The sequence below is a fragment of the Montipora foliosa genome, chromosome 5 (genome assembly GCF_036669935.1).
Source record: "Montipora foliosa isolate CH-2021 chromosome 5, ASM3666993v2, whole genome shotgun sequence".
Taxonomy (NCBI): domain Eukaryota; kingdom Metazoa; phylum Cnidaria; class Anthozoa; order Scleractinia; family Acroporidae; genus Montipora; species Montipora foliosa.
This window is the reverse complement of record NC_090873.1, coordinates 15,025,236-15,027,735: the sequence shown is the minus strand read 5'-3', so window position 1 is coordinate 15,027,735 and position 2,500 is coordinate 15,025,236.

Genomic DNA, 2,500 nt, shown 5'->3' with positions numbered 1-2,500 from the left:
CCTGAGGAACGCCACATGTAACATTAACAGGAGTAGAAGTTACACCATTTACAGTAACTGTTTGCCGACGATTTGCAAGATATGAAGTAAACCACTAATGCAATCCCACGGATGCCATAGAACTCAAGTTTTTTTAACAATATCTCATGATTTATGGTATCAAATGCCTTACTGAAATCTAAAAATATACCACAAGAAAAATCCCTCTCATCAATTGCCCTTTGAATCTTATCGACAATACTAAGAATAGCATAATCAGTGGAATGCTTAGCCCTAAAACCAAATTGATTATCAAAGAATACTTTTTTCTTTTCAAGGAAATCAACTAACCTATTACACATAAGCTTTTCAAGCAATTTATTAAAAACAGACAACAAGGAAATTGGTCGATAATTGGATAAACAGTTCTGGGATCCCTTTTTATAGACTGGAATTACATTTGCTAATTTAAAACTATCTGGTACTATACTAGTCTCAAAGGAAGCATTGAACAAAACCTCTAAAGGCTTAGATATAACAGTTTTCAAAATTTTGAGAATGGTCACAGGGATACTAAAAGGACCAGTGGCTTTGCTAGATTTCAGTTTAGTAATTTCATTTTCAATTTCTTCTGCTGATATAGGAGAAATAAAAAAGCTATTATAGAGAGGAGTTTTTAAATACTCTAAAGGAGACATTTCAACATTTGGTATTGAGCAAGCAAGGTCCTTTCCAATATTAGCAAAAAAATTATTGAACATATCGGCAATCGTATGACGATCAGTCATAGCTGTTTGATGGACATGTGCAAGGGCTTTCAACCTATGGTTACTTGCCATCCGTTTCATGCTCACTATTGGTCTCGAACTCGTTTTCCTCTATGTCGTGGTCGTCTATTTCTGGGCTCTCCTCGGTAAAGACTGCGTCATCCTCTGTTCCATTTCTCGTACCACCCACAGGAAGTTTTGAGGGAAGGATCACCTGACAATTCTTTGGCTTTAAGACCAAGCAACAATCCAGTCACTGCAATACTTGTGAAAAATAAAATGATACAAAATGAAATTCCGTGACTGCAGCGCTCTTTACGTGACATGTTTTGAAACTGTCATGACAACAATGTATTTCTGATCATCAATCAGATATTTACCCTTGTCTCTCTGCTCTGAAAACCACTCCATCACTTGCTGGTCTAGTTCGGGATACTTGGGAGTGTAACGGCCCATCGTTGCACATTTTGCAGACATCTAAATCTTGCCAGTAGGCCTTTCCCGATTGCGCTCATAAAATCCTGGCAAAAATGGCTAAATAGTGCTCAAAAAGTGCTAAAAGCTGTGAACAATTACCTCTAAGCTTTCCTTTAACCATGGCAAAGTGTTAGTTTGGGTACTCTTTGAGACGATCCCATGTACTCACATTGGTGGTTTTGATGCTTCCTCTCTTTGTTGATCAGAACTTTTCGCTTTCTTGCTATTGAAGCACTTTCCGGAGCACTTAGAGATGCTCCAGCATTTATTGTCATTGTAATTGGATCGATCACTTCTTCGTCTTCAGTGGTATTGTTTTTCAACTGATTTAGTGCTTCCATTTGTGCTCTTAAAAAACTAAAGCCGGTTACGAATTGTAAATAAATTCAGCAGTACTAGTGTAAAGCCTAGACATCAGATGATTAAGAAATTTGAGATGACACACACGATACATCAGCCAATCAGAAACTTCTGTTCTCACACTCAGTAAGGATAAGTTCACGTGCCTTTCCATGACAACTGTCTTTTATTCTTGACAACATCATCAGTTATTCAAATTTATGACCTGGAACACAATTCTCGTTGCGAGCGACACACAGTTTAATTAAAATGTTTTAGAAGACATATGTTGCTCGAAATTTGCTTGAAATGTGAAATATTGCTCAAATGTTGCCCAAAGTGCGAAAAAGTGCATAACAGTGCTCAGCGCAATTAGGAAAGGCCTGGTCTCTTCTCCAGCGTCGCACCATGGACTAACTTAGTCCATAGGACTTCAAAATTCTTCAAGTCCCTAGGGTATCAGCCAAAGGTGGCGGAGTGGGCTTTTTTCTTCGTAAAGCTTTTAACAGCTCGATCTTGAAAGATTTTAACCCAAAATCATTTGAATTGGTTGATATGCTGATGAGACTGAAAGACTTTACCTGCCGTGTCATCTTAATCTATAGGCCTCCACCATCACGTAAAAACAAGTTAACAACGAATATGTTCCTTGATGAATTTGCTCAATTAGTCGAGTCTGTTGTTATAACTGACACTCATGTTTTAATCTGCGGTGATTTTAATCTACACGTCGATGACATCAACGACCCTGATGCAGCTAGATTTCTTAATATTCTTGACTCGTTTAATCTATGTCAACACGTTACTGGTCCAACGCATAAACGTGGTCATACTCTTGACCTGTTAATCACAAGAAGTGATGAAACCCTTGTGAACAATACTAGAGTTCTTCCTGACGTCAACTCTGACCATCACCTTATCACCTGCAAGCTTGAGTG